Source organism: Melospiza melodia, chromosome 17 (genome assembly GCF_035770615.1).
Source record: "Melospiza melodia melodia isolate bMelMel2 chromosome 17, bMelMel2.pri, whole genome shotgun sequence".
Classification (NCBI taxonomy): Eukaryota; Metazoa; Chordata; class Aves; order Passeriformes; family Passerellidae; genus Melospiza; species Melospiza melodia.
Window position 1 is genome coordinate 10,009,408 of NC_086210.1, and position 19,608 is coordinate 10,029,015.

Genomic DNA, 19,608 nt, shown 5'->3' on the forward strand with positions numbered 1-19,608 from the left:
TGCACAATGGCCTCCTTGATTCCATGAGGTTCCATGTCTCACCGTGGTGATCTTCGACCCACATTGTCACAACTGACCCATGGTTCCATGAGGTTCTGTAGTGTCACCATGGTCGCTGTCAGAGGCTGGATGATGGATTGATGTCCCGAGACACCTTGGGATGCTTGGAATGCCCGTGTGGGGCCAGGGCCGGGTCAGGCCTTGGTTTGTGGTGGGACAGAGCCCCGCTCCCAGCCCGGACCTGGCAGAGCTGTCAATCACACAGCAGGGGGTGATGTTAACCCAGCTCTGCTTAGCCCAGCTGTTAATCAATCAATCACACACTAGCAGCTGGTGCTACCCTGGCTCTGATTGGACAAGCAACTGGCAGTCCCACCCCAGGGGCGGGCCCATGAGGGCCCAGGGCCTTAAAAGTCAGAGCACAAGGCCAGACCAGGATGTGGATCCTGCCTGTTTCTGGGGTTTCCGTGGTGCTGGAACCTGAGCAGTTGGTACCCATGTGCATGTCCTTGACCTTCTATGGATCTTCTGTCTTTCTGTTGTTTGCTATTTCTTTTTCTAATCCTACTTAGCTGGAACATTTTTGGGTAACTTAACATCTTAAGGGATAAAGGTTTTTAGATTCAATTTGCTAAGTTATTGAATTTAATGCTATGATAAGGGTTTCATATTGAAGTGGATGTTGTATTAAACCCTTTGCAAAAGTTCCTTGATTGTCTATATCTTGGCAGTAAAATTTTGGGTCCTTTTGACCTCTTAGCTCCATTGATCAGAGCATTGTGCTGGTGTCAGTGAGGCTGTGGGTTCAACCCTGTGTGGGCCATTCACTTATGAGCTGGACTTGATGATCCTTCTGGGTCCCTTCCTATCAAGAATATTCTTTGCATCTGGCCATGTTGATAATATCTGGTTGGTGTTTCTCCTGTGCACCAAACTCAAGTCAAGGAACCTTTGGTTACCCCCAGCATTTCAGTGATCTGGGGTGTTGCAGCCCTGCAGGCTCACAATGGCTTCTTGTTTCCATGAGGCCCCACAGCGTCACACTGGCCCCTTGGTTCCATGGGCCCCAACAGTGCCACCATGATCCCCTTGGTTGCACAACTTCCCACAGTGTCCCACCGGCCCCTCAGTTCCATGAGGATCTGGAGTGTCACATAGGTTTATGGCATTTGTCCTTGCTGCCCTTCACATCCCCCTGGCCCACAAACAGCCCTGAGCCAGCCGTGAGGGACAGGCCCTGCTGTCCCAGGCTGGGCTCAGGGCTTGGCCTTTCTGCTTCCCCCAACCAGCCCAGGCCTTGCTCAGCAGTGCAGTTCCCTGCTCAGAGCCTTGGGCTCCCTGCAATCCTGGCCTCAAGGATCTGCTCTCAGCAGTCCCTGGGCAGCCTTTGGCACTCCCTGCCCTCACTGGGGCCCAGCCATGCTCCAAGACACTTGGAGTTTTGCTGCTGACTCCTTGAGCAGCTTCTTCATCCTTCTCTTCGTGCCTGAGGCTCCTGGACCCAGCTCCAAACCCACCATGGGGATCATGAAAATACAGAATGCCCTCAGGGCTCTTTGTCTCTCTTGCATTGTCTTTGAGTCTCCAGGGCTTGTGCAGTGATTAGAGTCAGTTTGGAGTTCTGTTCAGGAGGATAATTTCAAAGTGCACCTCATGATTTTTAATTTTTTAATCACGAGTATTTTTTTTTATTTTTCAGTTCAGAGAAAAGGTAACTGAAGCTTTCCCCAAGTGATCTTGATGCTGAATGTCTCCTTAGGAGGTCTGGGCGCACAGAAGAATGACACCCTTGCAGGCTGACTCTGTTTGGACAACCTGCTCCTCATCCCCAGCCTCACCATGTCTGACATCGTCCACCTGGGACTAACATCCCAAAATATATAAAAAAAAGTAATTTATTCTTTATTTTTAATATTTTCCAATTAAATGTATTAATTGTATTTATTTCTTATTTGTAATAATAGTTGTTTCATTTTTATTACCTAATTTTATATTTATATCAAAAATCTATCCGTGTTTAGCAACCAATAAAATCAATGGTAACTGCTTCTAAGTATCACAATTCCCTTCATTCACTAATTCACCTCTATTGGTTATTAATTTTTCCTCTATGCTAATTCGCCCTATGTTTAGTCCTTTTGTAATGTTTTTAATCCTGTTTTTCTCACACATGGTTCAAGGGGGCTCTTGGGCTTACACGGAGATCATTTTGGGGCACATTTGGGGCAGTTTTGGGTCTAGGGGGGGGAATTCAGAGAGAACTTGAGCGTCGGGAGAACACTTGGGGGAGCCGGGTGGGAAATGAGGGGTGGGGGGAAGCACTCAGGGATTCTGAGGGACAATTCGGGGTCCAGGGGACCCCTTGGGGATGCAGGGGGGCCCTTGGAGGTCAGGGAGGGGAATTTGGGGCCCTTCGGGGTCCGGGCGGGCCCTTGGGGGGCTCTAACGGGGCTCTCTGGGCGCGGGGGTGAAGGCGGAGTGCTAATGGCGCCCTGCAGAGCGCGGGGTGTGACGGGAAATGAAGTCTCGGCTGCATTCAAACGCCACGAACGCCGCGGAGCATGATGGGAGCTGTAGTCCCGGAAGTAGCTCCACTGCAGCACTTGGGGGTCCGGGGAGCCAGTTGTGGGTGCAGGCGGCCACTTTGGGTCCTCAGGGGGCACCTTCGGGGAACCTATGGTGCCGGGAAGCCCTTGGGGGACACCTGGAGAGTCGGCCCCTTTGGGGCACGGAACATGACGGGACTTGTACGGCCGGAACAGGTTATGTCGGGGCTCTGGGGTCGCGGGGCATATTGAAAATGGTGGTCCGGCTACAAAGATGCTCTACGGTGCGCAGAGCATCACGGGAGATGAAGTCTCTGCTGCACTGGCACTCAGTGGATGCCGCGGTGCATGATGGGAGCTGTAGTCCCGAAAGGACCCATTGCTCACTGTCATCTTCCCCAGCCCATTCCATCATTCCAGAGGCTGGTCCATCACAGGGGATGTCCTAAATCCACTCGGTGCCTGCTTCTTCCCCAGGTGTCTGTAAGGTTGCTTTGGCAATGAGTACCACACTCTGATTAAATTCTTTCATGGGGCACCTGTGCCCATAGCACCCATTTCCAAGCTCAGGACAGTGTCCCAGGCAGTGACATGGGACACAGGGTCTGTCTGCAGTCATCCAGGGGTTGTTCTCGCCACCACAGGCACACAGCACTTGTCGTGGTGGGTTTGGGGTATAGTCAGTCTGCCAGGACTCCCCACACTTATATTCCAGCCCTCAGGAGCAAAATCCTCCCCAAAAAGGTTTTTTATTTGGGAGGTCAAAAACTCTTTATTTGATATTTCGGAGCCCAAATCCTCCCTAAATGAGTGTTTCTTAGCTCCCTAAACTGGTATTTCAGACACCAAAATATCCTTAAATTGATGTTTCTCAGCCCAAAATCTCTCTAAATTGCTGCTTCTGAGATAAAAATAGCCCTAAATTGCTTTCGTTGAGACTCGGAGCTCCCAAAATATTTTTTTTTTCCCCGAGCCAAAAGCCTCCCAAAATCAGTGTTCTGGAGTCTAAAAGCCCCCAGAATTGCTCATTCTCGGCCCCAAAGCTCCTGAGCTCACCATTCTGGCCCTGAAGCTGCTGACACAGGGGTTTCTAAGCCATGAAGTTCCCAGATCAGTGTTCCAGAGCCCTGACGCCCCTCACTCACGCCCTGTGCCTGGTGTGCCATCAGCCCGTGGGGTTGATCCCAGCCAGGGAGGCTCCGGGAGCGATGGGCGGGGAGCGCTGGCTGTGCCCATTTCCCACCCCCAGCCAAGGAACCGCTCCCTGACCGGAGCGGGGAAACCTCATTTAGGGGAAATCGGTGTAAAACTGGGAAAGGAGCTGCGGGCAGAGAGGGAGGAGCCCGTGGGGGCGGGAACGGGTCGGGCACAGTGAGCTAGTGAGCTGTATCTATCCCAGTTTTTAAGCAGTGCTTGCGCCCCAGCGCAGAGCGGCTTCTCCCCTGACCTGTCCCAGGTAAGCGCCTGCCCCTTGCTCCCGGGTTTCCTCAGGGCTTGCTCCTTCTGCTCCCGAAACTGATGTTTCTCAGCCCAAAAGTTCCCTAAATCGCTGTTTTGGAGCTCCAAAGCTCCCTAAATAGGGACTACAGAGCCCAAAATCGGCTTAAATTGGTTTTTTTGGAGCCCAAAAGCTCTCTAAATTGTTGTTTTTGCTCCGAAAATATCCCCACATCACTCTCCCTGATTCCCAAAGCTCCCAACATGATTTTTTCTCAGCCTTGAACTCCCCAAATCAGGGTTTCATAGGCCTGTGTGTCCCTAAATTGGTGTTTAAGAGCCCCAGTGCTCCCTAAATCAGCATTTCTGAACCCAAATGCTGTTTCAGGTCCCAAAAACATGCCCAGGTGGGTGAGCCCCAATGCTCCTGAGACTCCTGTATTCTCAGCTGTGAACGTCCCCAAATACCAATTTTTGAGGCCAAAAGTGCCCTGAAATGGTATTACTGAGCCCCAAAGTATCCTCAATTGCTGCTTTTGAGCCCCAGGTGTCTGGAGACTGAATTTCTGAGCTCTGAAGTTCATTAAATTGGTGTTCCTGAGCCCTGAAGCTCCCCAAGTTGCTTTTCCTGACCCGCAGAGCTTCCTGAGTTCCCTTCATCCTGAGCTCCAGGTGAAAAGGCAGCGCTTGGGAGAGGGAGCACACGGGCCAGCAGCCAAACAAGGCAGCAGCACCCGGGGCTGTGTGAGCAGGAGCCCCGCCAGGGGAAGGGCTGATCCCGGCCCAGCACATTGACACCACACCTGCCCAGCCACAGGGGGCTGTGGCACTCAGGAACCACTGCCCTGGAGGTCCCTGGGGTGGCAATCCTCCTCCAGCTGTCCTTCAGTCCCGGTGGAATTTTCTAAAGAATACCAGTGTCTGCAACAACAGAAGCGTGACCCTGCCCAAACAGAACTGTCTGCAGCAGAGCAATCAGCAATCTGCAGCCGCCCCTCTGGGCAAGGCCAGTGCAATCACTGTTGGCCATGCACAGCAGTGACACCCCCTCCTCACAAGGCCTTTCGGGCAGTGACCGTCCCTGGGCTGGGCACTGCTGAGGGCCCTCAAGTGCTGAGTCCAGTTCTGCCAGAGGGGATTGAGTGGGAAAAGCTCCCTGGACCATCCTCGGGCCTTCACTGAGTTTTGCTGAGGCCTGAAGGAGCCCTGCTGCCCTCCAGGGCCCCCACGGCTTTCAGTGTCTTTGTCTCATCAAGGCCTAGCAGTGCAGCAGAGGGTGGGGGACCAGTCAGGAAGGGTTGGAGGGAGACCACAAAGTTAATATTTCATAGAATTCCCATTCAAAGTCCGTTGTCCCTTCCTGCCCAGAGTCTACAGAGACTAATGTACTTTCTAATTTATTCCTACAGAGAAAAAAATTGTCAATTCAGGCCTTGCTTATTTATTTAATGTTATTTTTGGTCAATAGCAAAAATTGTTGCCATGACTCTTGCTACACATTAAATGGGAGAAAAGTAAAAAGTAAGTACCATGTTGATTAGGCCCAGCCTGGATGCCATGAATGCATTATGGCCAAATGTTTGTTTCTTTGATCTTGGGTGATCAGGAAAAATTTTTAGTCTGACTATGTAATAAATAATTACTTCATGGAGTGAGTAGAACTTAAAAATATAAAATATAAATATTAAAACAATAGCTCACCTTAGCACCCCAGACAAAGCATAATGAGATTTCACCACCACTCATACAATGCTCCTGGATTTAACTCACATGCTGCTATTAATGTTGTATTAGACTCAATGCATAACTCAAAATGTCTAATTTATTGGGTCTCTGTTGGTGGACCAGACTCTGTTGGTCTCTGGGCAAGAGACGTCACTGACAATGCAGAAGAGAGAGCTTTTTGTGAGCTTTTTTATTGTTTTCTTTTGGCTTGTTTTTTTTTTTTTTCGTTGTTGGTGTTGTTTGTTTACCTTTCTCCTCTCTCCCTGCAGCACCTCATTTTCTTTTCCTTTATCCTCTCCTCTTCTGTCTTTCCTCCTTCATTTTCTTTTTCCACCTCAAAGCTTCCACTTTGGCTCAGGATTGCAGCTCTGGCCCTGCCGAAAATAATTCTCCTGTCTAAAGCAGTTGTCAGGGCTCCTTCCAAATATGAGAGACAGAGAGGACAATGTGTCTCTGTCTGTGAGAAGTGGGGTGACCCATCCCTGGAAGCACAACCATCTTTCCATGAGTGGTGATCTGAGCTAATGTCTGTGCTCATCAGTGATCAATGGCAGAGGTACATCCAGGACAACTCCATGTGCACATCATCTACTCATTGTTACTGTTTGAGAAGCCATCACGCTATTGCTCTGCTTTCAGGAGAAAACTCCTCAAACTCTGAGCATTTTTTGCCATGTATATGCTTTCCCTCCTTTCAGACCAGAGCAAAACAGTAAAATGTAGTGGGAGGAGATGGAGCAGGGTTCATTCCTGGGAAATCACCCCTGGCATTTCCTGTCTGATACCTTCAGTTAGACCCGTGGGACAGCCATGGGCCCTGGGGCTGTGACTTCTCGTGGTTCCCTGCTGGCATTTCTCTATTTCTAATCCTCCCCTCTTTTCCTCACCTGGGTCTATCCTCTCCTTGAACACCAGGAAAGCTTTCTGGACATGCAGCAGCTTTTGGCAAGGGGTCCCTTAATTCAGTCCAGGTCCTCCTTCTCTGGAACGTGGCCAAAGAAAACAGAAAGTCCCAAGGAGCAGACAGCCCAGGGAAATGGAGTGCAAGAAAGAGGGAGAGCAGAGCACAGCAGTGAGTTGTGCCCTGAGCAGACCTTTCCTCACTCTTGAGCAGTCCCTGTTTCTGCCTTCACCTCGTCCCTGCTGCTCTGATGGATGTGCTCAGAAGGGACAGGCAGCTTTGTTGGAAGGGTCAGCAGGGCCCTGCTTTCTGCAGCCAGCTGTGCAGAAGAGGATATTTGGGAAACTTCCCAGTCTGACCCTTCCCAAGGCTCTCTGGCCATCACACTCCAGCCACCAGAGGTGTTCAGTGTTGGGAGGAGCCCCTCCACAGCAGTGGCTGCAGTGCCCCAATGGGCCCTGCTGGACTCCCCACACCCAGCCCCTGTGTCCTCCCTGGTTCCAGCCCAGGCTTCCCAGAGCAGTCTCAGCTGTCTGATTCCATAAAGCCATTTATTCCCAGTGCAGTGACACAGGAACAGCCTGAGCTGTTCCCCCAGCAAGGGAGCCCCTCAGTTTTATCCCCTCAGTCTGCATGCCCAAGGCTCGAGTCTGGCTCTTGCTCCCGGGCCCTCAGCTCCTGCTGGGTCTCTCGGTGTCCCTTCCCCAGCGGTGCCACCACTCTTGGTGCCCTTTGTTGGGCTCTGTTGGCCATTCATGAGCTCCTGTCTGGGGCTCCCACCTGGAGCTCAGCTTGCATCAGGCACTGCAGCTGCCCCAGCCACCTGCACCAGGTGTGTTCACAGCCAGGAGAGGGGAGAGTGGGAGTGAGGTGATTTCAGTTTTGTCTTTGTTACCCAGCTTGCTGCTCTATTGGGAATTGCTGAAAAAGCAAAGCAATCGTCCCCAAGTCGAGTCTGGTTTGCCCATGGTGGCAGCTGGAGAGGGATGTCCCAAGCTTTATGTGAGCTCTTCAGTTGTATTTTTTCCTCCTGTCCAGTTGAGGAGGGGGAGTGAGAGAAGTTTGATGGGCATTTGGCAGCCAGCCTGTAAATATTCTCAGTTCAGTCAAAGAATGAACAGAGACAATTTCTCACAAACTGAACCTAACAATCCTAGGAAAAAAAAAATCAAACCATTATTATCTCTCTTTCTATAACCATTGTTTATAAAAATGGTTTGCTAGAGTGTACTATTCATAGTGCATCAATAGTGTGAGAGGTTTTCACCTTAAGACCAATCAGGTCTTAGGTCCACTACTGTTCCTAGAGGAACTGTATATTTCTTAATACTATACACGAATAATAAAGTGTCTTTCATGCGTTCTGCATCACGGAATGAGTGGTAATTACTCTCTGGTCGGGACACTTCCTGCGTCGACTCCAGCCAAGGTCACTTGTCCTTTCACCATAGATTTCTTCATAGCTGGTCAGGATAACCTCCAGGATTTGAGTCTGAAGAAATGGAAAATGGTCCCTTGCCTCTGAGGAAAATATGACTGGGGTTGAACACCAGGTTCTGCACTCTGCAAAAGCAGAAGGTCTTAATTTTTACCAAGGAAGATGAAGTGTGTGTCTGTGAGAATTCTCAGAGCTCCAGGGCAGACAAGATGGGTTAGGGACCAGCTGGGAGTGCAACAGAACATCTTATCAACTGCCTTGTCTTCTCTAGTGCTGAGATGTTGCTCACCACAGAGATTTTGCCCCTCTTTTCCCTTGCATTGCAGAGTGAACCTAGAGAAAATGATACGGGAGACCAGAAGCAAGGACTGAATATCTTGGAAAGAGCTGTATTCTGTTTGGACAGTGATGGAAAGGAAAATCAGTAAATTAAAAAACCCTGAGTAAATCAGAGGTTTGAGTAGTATATTTTGAGGGATATATGTGTCACAAAAAAGCTCTTAAATGCATTTTTTAAAACCTAAGGGGAAATATCATCGTTAAGCTTCCTCTTTTTCATTTTTCTTTTTGTTTTCAGGTGAACCTAATGGCCACAAAAAAAGGCAGTTCTTGGCAGCATGACCAAGGAGGCCAATTTGAGTTCATAAGTAAGTGTGGACTCATGGCTCCCATTGCTCTTGCCTGTGCCCATCCTTGGGAACATTGGATGGGATGTGTTATCCCTGAGAGAAGTGAGGCCAATGGAGATCTCTCCCATGAACACATTGCCTGCAGAACCCCTTCCAGAGCCCAGCTGAAGGCCTGGCCTTTGGGCTGGGATCAGTTTGGTCAGAGGGGTGACCTCCTTTGACCAGGGACACATCCTACTCTAGTGGGGGATGTTGCTGAGCAGGGCTTTGAGGGTCAGGCTGAAATGAATGTGCCAAGGGACAGTGAAGGGGCCTGGGAGGTTCCTCTCCACTCCTGGTGTGTGGCAGAAGGGTCTCACCCTCTCGTGGGTGGCTGTGCTCTGGTGGGACTGAGGCACCTGTGTGGTGCCCGAGTGCTGTGGCAGCTGAGGCAGCTCCCTGGCCCAGGAGAGCCTCAGTGGGCCCGAGGGTCAGGAACCCCCCAGCACTGCATGGGGCTCCTGGGCCAGCTGTGGGATGTGTTCTGCCCCAGAACCTGCTCAGTGCAGCCCTGGAGTTCCTTGGGGAAAGGTCCTTGTTAAATACCCTGTCTTTGATTTTATTTTCATGTGCATCTGATGTCCAGTGTCTGTGGCTGCTGGCTGTCTGGCTCAGAAAGGTGTAGAAGCACTATTCAAAGAGCTAAGTAAGTGTGCTGGATCCCATTGCTCTTGTCTGTGGCCATCCTGGGAACCCTTGGGGTGGGATGGGATGTGTTATCCCTGGGAGAAGTGAGGCCAATGGAGGTCTCTCCCCTGAGCACATTGCCTGCAGAACCCCTTCCAGAGCCCAGCAGAAGGCCTGGCCTTTGGGCTGGGATCAGTTTGGTCAGAGGGGTGACCTTCTTTGCCCAGAGACATGTTCTCCTCTAGCAGAGGTGTTCCTCACAGTTGGTAATGGTTTCAAAGACACAGCACATCCCTTCTGGGATTTCCTTTCCTTTCTTTGAGCACTAAAGGAGGAATCTTACCCTGGGCTTAGCTACAGGGACAAAAGGCAGAAGCCTTTCTGTGCAGGTGAGTGCCAGTCCTTGCCCACACTCCCTGGAAACTGAACCCTGCCAAGCAGGAAGGAGATCCAGAGCTCTGTCCTGCATGAGGGCCCAGTGCAGTCAGATTGAGCAATCCCACCTGTCCATAAATTCCCATTTCCAAAGGCCTCCAGCCAGTCCTTTGTTACATTGCCCATCCCCATGCAGATGCCCAGGATGCCAGAGTGCAGAGATGTCCCAGCAGGGGGTTTTCCCAGCACAAGCAGAAGGAGAGAAACAAAAAACCAACCTGTAGAAGACCTAAGAAGAGACCTGTGGGAACCCAGAACATCCCTCTGGCAGTCCAGGATGGCCAGGACCCATGCCAGGGGGCTCAGAAGCCCTGGCACAGAGCCCAAAACACCAGTGGGTTTGATTATGACCCGTAGAGCAAAATACAAACCTTATATGAAGATCAGCAGGCCACAACAGTTTAGGTAGAATATTAGTGAAGTTGTCACGGGATGGAAAAGTGGATTTTGGGGTTTTTGGTATGGGGGTTCAGGAGGCAAGATGGAGGGAACTGGGTGTGTCCAGCCTTTCTCCTTCTTCTTCTTGGCCTCCATCTTCTGCTGTGATGTTGGCACTTACCGATTGGTTTAGAGTAGAAGCTCACTGTCTAACATAGGTGATAGGTATTGGAAAGTAATTGTAAACATTGTACACGCAGTTTTTAGTATAAAGACATAACACCGCCCTGGGGGCAGGCAGAGTGCCTCAGACTGTCCTGCTGAGCTGACCTCGGCAGGGCAGGAGAAAATTTTTTTATAGATAAGATAAAATAAACAACCTTGAGGCTGAGAAATGAAGAGCCCTGACTCCTTCTTCAAGCGCCGGGCTGGGAAAAGAGACTTTGAACTTTTCTTGGGGTCACTCTGAGCAGCAAGAGACCCTGAGACATTGGCGTCCCTGGTGGGCTCCAAGAGGGCACCCAGGTGGGCTCTTGGCAAGCAGCCACGCCACAGCCATCAGCTGTTGAAACCCAGCCCGAGAAGGAAAGGAAACAGGCACTCTCAAGGGAAAAATCCAGAAAGAGCATCCCGACCTCTGCTGAGAAGATTCATTTCAAGCTCGACCTGGAAAGAGGAGGACCAGAAGCACGCCTGGAAACCCTCACCTGCGAGCTGCTGGACGGTGACCAGGGCAAACTCCGGACTGACCTTGCAGATGATTCAGCTTTTGGTAAGAAAAGTCAAAATTGAGAACATGGGGGAGACATGTTCCCAGGAACAACCCAGCATCTTGTCAGCCCTACAGGGCATGGCAGCCACACACCCTGTGAAAATCTCTGAAAAAAGATAAACGGCCTTGAAGCTTTTATCCCCAGCAAGGGTAATGTTAGAGGCAATTTCGTGGAATTCCGCGGGGGCTGCCAGCTATCAGCAGGCAGCAGTATTCTCTCGAGGATGGGGGAAGTCATCCTGCCATCAGCAGGCGGCAGTTGCCCTTACCGACCATAGAGGGACAAAGGTAATCCCCAGCAAACAGGTGTGGGAGGAATTGGCATCATCTCCACAGTGCCCAGGGTCCCATGGGTCCCCAGAACGCCCAGAACTCTCAGGGGGAGGTGGGCGGAGGGGGTCGGGGAACCCGGGGCAGAGCCGCTTCTCGGCGACTGGCGAACCCGTGCCACGGCGGCGCCGGCCGGCAGCAGCCCGGGGGGGCCGCAGAGGCGGCCGTGGGGGCTGCGGAGGCCGGCGGGGGCCCACGGGGGCAGCGGGGCAGTCGCAGTCACAGCAGCGGCGGAGGCGATAGCGCGCACGGCGGTGCCCGGATCGCAGCAGCGGGCGGTCGGCAGCGTGCAGGGCACGGCCGGCGGCTGCGGGGGCTGCGCGAGCGGGGCCGGGCCGGGCGGAGCGCGGGAGAGGGAGGCGCAGGGCTGGCTGCGCTGGCGGCGGGCGCATGCGCCATGGCGGCGGCGGCGGTTTCACGCAGGGGGTGCCAAAGCCGCGCGCGAAGGGCAGAACCCGCGCGACTGCGATGGCGGCGGGCGGCGGTACCCGGGGAACGCGCACGGGCCGCGGCAGCCGCGCCGGGCGGGACTGAGGCGGACGGGACGGGACGGCTGCAGCGTCCCTGCGACCGCCACGGAGCGCGGCAGGCGCCCGCTGATGACGCACAAACCCGGCAGCCGGAGCGGGGCGGGTTTTTCCCCAGTGCGCAGACGCGGCACGGACGCGGCCGAGCGGGGACCGGAGCCAGAACGGGACCGGGGCAGCGCCGGTGTCGGTCACGGGCACAGGGGGCGTTCCCCAGACCGCGCCTGCGCCGAGAGAAGCGCCGGGGAGGCGCGCTCGGGGCGGGGGCATCCGCACTCCCGTGAGGGCACCGGCAGAGAGCGGGCGCGGTCTGGGTGCAGAGGGTGCCCGAGGGACCGGCCCTGCTCCGGTCCCACGGCAGCGGGCACGCAGCCGGCCCCGGCAGCCAGCACACAGTTTCAGCCTCCATCAAAATCTCAAGCTGGAGATTTTTCGCGGGTGCAGCGCATGTTGTGTGAGGCACACCGAACTCCTCAACAGCCCGGTCCCACAGAAGTGACGGAAACAGCATTTACCAGATGATCAGGCTTCAGATGCAAAAGCTGGACATGTAAAAAAGCTGTCCAAAATCAGAGTAAAGTGAGAAAGCACACAGACTTTTTCCCAAGATACAGAAAAAGGGGAAACCAGTGCAAATCAGTGGTATTCCAAATATGATATAAATGGAAATCTTCTGTTGTGCAAAATGCCTCTTAGGAAGGGAAACCACTGTAGAAAGATAGAATTATTAGCAATGATTCAATTACATGAAATGTCTCTGAAGACAGAGCATTTGAGAAATATCAATCAGATCCTATCTGTGGGGTCACCAGCTGATTCTCCAATGATTCACAGTTTTGTTGGTATGGAGTTTGTAACCTTTGTTATTTTTGGATTTTATAGGTGATACTGATAAATAAGGATTGTTATTAATGCTATATGAATACTTTAAAAAAGTTGTCATAACCCCTTCAAATACTTCCTGTTGATAAGTTGATTATATAGTAAGAATTTTCAGAATTTATTATAAGAATTATGATCAAGATATTGTTGTAATATTTACAGCCAGCTTTCATGTGTTTCACTGTCTCTTTGCGTGATCATCTACAAGACACGTGTCTCTTCAGAATCTTGTCTTTTTGTTTCTTAACTACTCATGTTTTTTGGGTTTCTTTTAAATCCAGATTGCCAGTTTTGTGGTTTTCTTCAGCTATTATTTCTTCAGTTATTATAGAGTACTTCAGCTGAGAATTCAAGAGGTTTGCTGTGTTTGAAGAATTTCTGTCCTGACAGAAGTTTTGGAGGGATTCAATTATTTAATGGTTTGATTGATCTTTAATCCTAAGGTTTCCTATTCATAATTGCTGTTTTAAGAGTCTTGTTTTAAAATGTATTAAGTGATGTCCAGCAATTAGAGTTTGAACTCTTGCCAAGTTCTAGCTCTACTTGAATGGAATGATTGACAATCAGCCCAGATGTTTTCTGCATCAAAAAGTATTCAAGTCCTTTTAGCTTGGCAATTTGACCATGTATGATAGCTGAGCCTGATTTCAAAGGGAATTTGGAGAAACATGAATCTGGACATGAGTTCTCCAGTTCTCTGTTGTTTCAAGGTTCATCAGCTGTCGCAGACTCTGGGATGACAGTTCAGTGTTGTAGTGACTGATAATGGTATGATTGCAGATGTGTCATTGGTTATGTGCATTATCTGATTGATTTCTAATTGTTGTTATCTTACATTTCTCTATGCAATGTTGCATAGAGACTGAAACAGAACAGACCATATGCGAAAAGCCAATCATATAATGTGACTTTTTCACAGTGCTGGTAGCACGTAGCTGCAACCCAGCTTTGTCTCCCCTTCCCAGGGAAGTCCTGCTCCATGACCTTTATCTGCCTCCCCAGCAGCTCAGTGGTAGGAAAAGCCACTTGAAGTGGCTGATGGATTCTCCCTCAGTTTTTTGCCAGAGGCTTTGAGCCAGGAGGTTCCCTGGAGGGACGCTGGCTCTGGAAACCTCTCCTGAGCTTGCAGGTGTGGAGTAAAACTCCCTGCTGGGCCAGTGAACAACAAGTTATCCTCTGATCCATCTGGGACCCCCATGGCTTGGGGTCAGCCCTTGCTGGGGAGCTGCTGCTTGGGAGAAATAGCCACTCCCTTTTCATAAGTTTAGAAAGGTTTATTAAACCTTATCAAAAATGCAACAGAAGACTGAATAGAGAAAATGTTATGGCGCCAGGAGCAAAGGATTTTCCCCACCATGTGCTCTCCCATACAATGGAGTTTTTGCCTTTTAACCCTTTAGCCCCTCCCAAAATTCTGTCCATTGACTCCTTCTTCAGTGTCCAGTGGTAGAGTTTACTTCCTCAAATCTTGATTGGAGATCAAATGTCACTGTAGTGACAAGGTGACCCTCCCACATATCCCAACCCCAGGTGTCCCTTGATAACAACTGAGGGGGTAAAAGAAATTTTTCTTAACTTCTATACATGGTATTTGTCTGTTAATTGTGAGAGTCAATCATTGTGGCATTCACATTCTCTGAATGGAGAGACATAATTCTCTCTCAAGGTTTCTTTTCCTGGAGAAGCACAGGGAAAAGCAAGAAAAAAATTCGTATCTCCATCATGTGGAAAGTGTTAGGAAGATTATTTACCTGAAGTGATTTGTCAGTTGGATTCTGCTGAGGATTGTTTTGTTTCCTTGGCCAATTGGAAAAAGCTTTGTCCTGGCTGTCTGGAGACAGTCACAAGTTTTCTTTAGTATTCTTTAGTATTCTCTAGTATTCTTTGTAGTATAGTATGCTTCTTTAATATAGTGTAGTACAATGTAATATAATTTAGTTTAATAAAGCAACTGTTCAGCCTTGTGAATCAATGGAGTCAGCTGCCAATCATTCCCTGCAATGGGGCATCCTGCTTTTTGATAAATCATCGCATTACTCATCTCTCACACTGCAGCTCCTCCCCAGGTGCTTTGCTCTCCTGCACTCACACTTCTCTCTGCCAATCTGTGGCTTATTAAACAGTCTGCTGGCTTTGTCTCTCCTGTGGCTGCAGGCAGCATCGATTCCTGCGGACACGAGAGAGCTGTGGCTGGAAAAGTTAATGGAGGGGAAAGAAACAGGGAAGAAGAAGGGCTCTTGTGAAGATCACACTGCCCTCCTGAGGCTCCTGGGGGAGAAGGCAAAGTTGCACCAAGACCCCATGCTGTTCTCTGATGACATTTTTTTCATTGAGCCAATGGTAAGTGATAGGTGAAAACCTCATTTTCCTCCTCTTCTTCATCCTCATCCTCCTCATCCTACAACCCCTCTTCCTCCTCCCACCCACTCTACCCCTGGCTGTGGTCACTGGGCAGATTGTCAGCTGGCTCGAAGTGCTGGGAGGGAGGACATTGAGTTTCTGGTGCACCTGCAGAGCTCGCCTAAAAATGCCAAATGCTAAAAGCATTTCTGCCCTGGAGGCTCATGGCAGGGTTGGGTGCCTGACAAGGCCAAGCTGTGGTGCCAGGGCTTGAGCTCAAGGGCACTCTGTGCGTGTCCTTGCAGTGTCCACAGGGAGCAGTTCTTACAGGTAGGGGCTCCCCCCACATGTGAGGTTCAGCAGAGGCTGTTGGAGCACTGCCAGCTCACACACTGACCTGAAGCTTGCAATGGTTTGCTGGGAAAGTGAGGCCAAATTCAGCCTAAGGCTAATCATAGAAATACCAATCCCCTCCCGTAACCACGCCTTGGACTATTTCTGAGTGTCCCTTCCAGTGTCCTCTGTGAGCCTGGACACAAGGGTGGAAGGTTGAAATGGGCCTTTGGAGTTGTCCTGCACACAGGGACAGAAAACCTTTTCCTTTTCTGTTTCTGCAAGCAAACCACCACATCCTCGTATCAACCAGAGTCCTGATTCTGAGTACTGGCATTGTGAGAGACAATGAATGCCTGATGTCTGCACAGTGCAACATCCCTTCTCATCTTGGAGTAAACCCTAGAATAATGCCAGCCTCTGCTTTCTTTCAATACAGGTTAAACTAATATTTTTATTTCTAAGGTTCTGGTTCCGGGCAAATTTGGGAGAGAACCCCCCGAAGGGGCTCCTCTCGGAAAGCAGATTCAATCGGCCCCTACCCCCAACCGGTCCTGGAGAAAAGACCTCCTTGAAGTGGAAAAAACCTGTTTATTAAACAATAAACCCTAAACAGTATTAATCAATAAAACCCCTTGCTGCTCCAAAAGAGATGACAAACTGAGAAAGTCCCTCCCTGGGTTGCAGCTCAGCTCACTCAGTCTCTGATCAGTCCCTCTAGTGCTGGAAATGTCACAGGCCAGGCTCAGCCCGGTGGCCACTGGTGGAGCTGTTGGTGCTCTTCTGGTGTTCAGTCCAGAGCAGTTTTGAACAGGTCCAAAGAAAGGAAAAAAAACCCCACAGTCCAGGGAACTTCTTTGCCTCAGCAAGCTAAATTAACTAAAAGCAAAGGAGAGCTCTGTCCCGCTGTCTGTCCATCCACACACAATGCAGTCCAGGAGCAGGAATGTGGAGGAGTGAGTGCAGTGTCTGAAAACAAACTGCTGCTTCTTCTCTCCCCCCTTCACTCTCTGCAACAAGTCTTAAAGGTGCAAAACTTATTATTCAGCATAAACAGAACAAGACGATTTGGGATAAAAGCATCATATAGTCGACCCAAGACAGGGATCATGTTCTCTTCTTCTTGTGGAGAGCCACCAGTGCACAGTGGCAGTAGCATCCCACTGTAGCTGACAGCAGCATGATGTGACCAAGAGCCTTTGTCAGAGCAGCAGGAATATTGTGGAGAGGGGGAGCTGAACAGCTGAGCATTGAGAGCTTCCAGCGCTGTGTTGAGCTGGGTTTGGAGTGTTTCCTTGGGCTCCTTGTGTTGTTCACTCATTACTAATGCTCTAAACAGAGGCTTACAGAAGTGTGGTTGAAAACAAGAAATGTGAAGTTTGAAGAGAACTGTTTTGCTGTCTCTTTCTGCTGTAGGAGGGAGAAATTGGGCCAAATTGTTTGGCCAAATTCAAGGTGACCTTCAGACCCCTGGAAGCACTGGAGAATGGAAGTGTGGCTTACTGCAGCATCTCAGGTACAGCTCCTTTGCCCTGCTTCTCTCCCCCTCAGTGAAGCCATGGTGCCAGCCTGAGCCCACGGGGCTCCCATGGAAGTGCTGGGAAGAGTCCCTGGTCAGCAGGACAGTGCTGGCACATCCCCCCTGGCCCTGCAGCTCCCAGGGAGTCTCCTGTGCCAGGCCAGGGCTCAGAATGCTGTGTGTGCCTGACTGATCCCAGAACAGCCCAGGCAGTGCAGGGAGAGGTTTTCATGCCATGGCTTTGTCAGCATTCCCCCAAAGGCCAGAGAGCTGCAGAGCAGAACAGCTTTAGTGAACAAGCACTCAGCCCCTGCAGGCCCCTGGCCTCCAGGATGATGGGTCCATTTGACATGGATCCATCATCAGGCAGCAGGAGCTGAGTTACAAATGTGTTCCCTGAGCCTAGATCACCTCCCAGTGCCCAGACAGCAGCAGAGCAGAGGTGTTTGAGCCCCCCTGAGCCCAGGGTGTTGGTAGAAGGAGCGGCCTTGGCCAGCACCTGCCTCTCTCCCTTTGTGGGAATTGAGCCCTTTCAGCTCTGTCTGTGGAAATAGAACACAGTGCTGAGTGTCAGGAGTTGGGGACTTTGGCAACGAAGTCCTGTGTTCCTGGGCCAGGTAGTTTGGTAATTGCCAAACTCTGTAGGAGCTCTGTGCCTTCACTGAATGATTTCAAAGCTCCTCTAAGTGCATGGGAAGGAAAGCATAGAACCAGAGTATGTTAAGGATGGAATGGACTTAAAGGCCTCTGGGCAGGAACACCTCCCCCTAGAACAGGTAGCTCCAAGCCCCATCCAGCCTGGCTTGGAACACTTTCAGGGCTGGAACCTCCACAACAGCCCTGGGGAACCTGCTCCAGTGTCTCACCACCCTCAGAGTAAAAAATTTCTTCCTAATATCTAAGCTAAATTTCCTTTCTTTCAATTTATACCTGTAACTCCTTGGCCTGTCACTACAAGGCAGCAGAGATATTTTAAACTCAGCGGACTGGTGGCTGAAATTGGAAAGCAGCCCAAGGAATGGGTTAGAAATTAGAAGTCAGCCCCAAGGCTGAGGGAAGAGGAGGGTCCATATCCTCTCCTGCAGCATCAGGAGGTGGTTGCATCCAGCTCAGAGTCAGGGTCTAGCACTGAGGCAGCCTGGAAAATCCAGTATAACAGAGGGAATGTTTGTACTGCAATGGACATCTCTCCCCAGGCTGTGAGAGCAGGCTGCCCCTGCAGCTCAGAGGGGAAGGACAAGGACCCTTGGTAGAATTCAGCTCTCCTACTCTGAACCTTGGGAACATTTCTATCGACACCCCCCACATCTATGACGTGAGCAGAAGGCTTGGGGTGGATCCTGATGGCTCCTGAGGCAGAGCAAGCCTGGTGGAAGTGTGGAATTGCTGCCGACCTGGGCAGTTGTGAGCAGGGAATATTTGATCTACTGGTGAAATCTGGGAGGGTCTGAAAGGTGTGTCTGTTGTTCATGAAGCCCCAGTTCCTTCTTTGGGAATCAGCTGGGAGGCTTGCTGCAAAACAACCCCTTGGCATATGAAACGAAGCCTGGGTCAAAAAGGGATGTTCAGAGGCTTTTGTGGTCGTGCCAGACACAAGGCACCTTTGGACTGGGCTGTTCAGAAGCAGCTGGAACAAACTGGCTGCCTTTGAGCTTCAGTCAACTGCAGACAGCTTCCAGTCAAGTGTCTCCTGCTTATTGCTGCAAGTCACAGGAAAGCCATCCAGCCTCCTGGCTCAGTGCTGGCCCTTGCAAAGGGCTTGGGAGTTCTTTCCCTTGCTGACCAGTCCCTCAACACACTTCAGCCTTGGTGCATCTCTGGCTCTAGAAAGAGAAAAGTTTTCCTGGGAATAAAGCAAAGCATTTTTCTACCTATTTGTCTCCTCCCCAATAGTGTCAAGTTTGCAACAAAATCCAAAGAGAGAGCAGCTGAAAGAGGTAGAAGATGAGGCACTACATCATGCCAGACACTTCCAAAAGCTTGGCTGTGGGAGGCAAAGACATGCTGAGTTTTCTTACCAAAAGATGATGCTGTCTATACATTTTGATGCTGATGCCTCATAATCAATGTATTGTTTTCATGACATGGGAAAAGGTGAATGAGTAGATGGTGCTGTTGGAGCTGTGCTCACTGGGGCAGCAGCAGCTCTGGGGTGATTCCCTACGCAGCTGCAATCAGCCCACGTTGCTCTCAGGGCCAGGTCTGAATGAACTTGGTGATGCTGATCAGAGGTGCACAGCTCTGTGTCCATGGGATAACCCCAGGGTTGTGGACTCCAGTTCTGTGGAGCTGCCACTGCTTTGCAGGAAAACCCAAAGGCAGAACTTGTCCTGTTGTATTTTTTTGCCATTCATAGCATCGTCTGCTATTTCTGGGTATTAATTGCGTCATTAGACAATAACTCACAAGAAGGGAAGATTCCACATGTATTTCCATTTTGCTTTCTTGCTGCTGCAGGTGGAACTGATTTACCTAGGAGCTATTGATGCTCCCTTCACCTATAGCCCTTCAACTGCCAATGTGGGCTTCTGCTTCAAGTTTGCGCCTGAGGAAGACATAGGTGCACCAGGTGGGACCCAGACTGCTCAGATCTCCTTCAGTGCCACCATAGTGTGGAGGTTTGAGGAAGAATTCCAGTTCAGTGTGGCTGGATCTCCTATGTCTGCAATCCTGACTATCAAGTAAGGATGGTCAAAGCCAGGCACGCGCCTGCACGTCCTCAGCACAAGAGAAAGGGGCCGCTTCATGTG